General features: G+C 39.4%; 1 long non-coding RNA gene across 1 annotated transcript in view; it reads right to left on the minus strand.

Annotated features, from left to right (window-relative positions):
• Positions 1–215: 215 nt before the first annotated feature.
• LOC132237220 (uncharacterized) overlaps positions 216–685 on the minus strand; it is a 15,327-nt gene continuing 14,857 nt past the window's right edge. Inside the window, exon 3 of the long non-coding RNA XR_009453484.1 lies at positions 216–468. This is a non-coding gene — a long non-coding RNA (uncharacterized LOC132237220). The remainder of the gene's footprint in view (positions 469–685) is intronic.

Here is a 685-nt window from a genome sequence, read left to right on the forward strand (position 1 = left end):
GCTTCTTTTACTTCCATCCTTTTAGCCACTGGAAACTGGCTCCTTTTCTTCATTAGAACCCAGTTGTCATCAGAGTTTTCTTTCCTTATTTTTAAATCAGTTCCCTGGAATTTCTACCATTGGGCCTAATTTTTTAATTTTAATTTTCTTTTTTTCAATCTTTAATTTCTTTATTGATTAAGGTATTACATGTGTGACCTCATGCCCCTATAAATCCCCCCTTGGGCCTAATTTTTGACACCTTAAGCTACAAAAATTGTAAATGAATGTCTTTGCTGTACAACACCCCCTAAAACACTAGCACTCAGAAGTCTCATGTTCCTAAGTCCTCTCTTAGTCCTACCTTTTTGCAGATGGTCCCAGTATGCACATCTCTGAAGTTCTCTTCATTCCAGCTATCTCCTTCAGGGTGCAGAATAATTTCTCAGTGTGCCAAGGCATCAAGGCAATACTTAACACGTGATCTGACTAATGAAGAATAAACAGAACATTTATTTTTGTGTGACTTCTATTAATTTTTTAAAATTTATTTTTTAGAGGGAGAAGTGTAGGGAGAGGAAGAGAGAGAAACATCCATGTGAGAGGGAAACAAAGTCGGCTGCCTCCTACACACCCCCTACCAGGGATGGAGCCTGCAACACAGGCATGTGCCCTGATGGCGAATCAAATCAGCAACCCTTTGGTG

This window comes from Myotis daubentonii, chromosome 6, assembly GCF_963259705.1.
Source record: "Myotis daubentonii chromosome 6, mMyoDau2.1, whole genome shotgun sequence".
NCBI lineage: Eukaryota > Metazoa > Chordata > Mammalia > Chiroptera > Vespertilionidae > Myotis > Myotis daubentonii.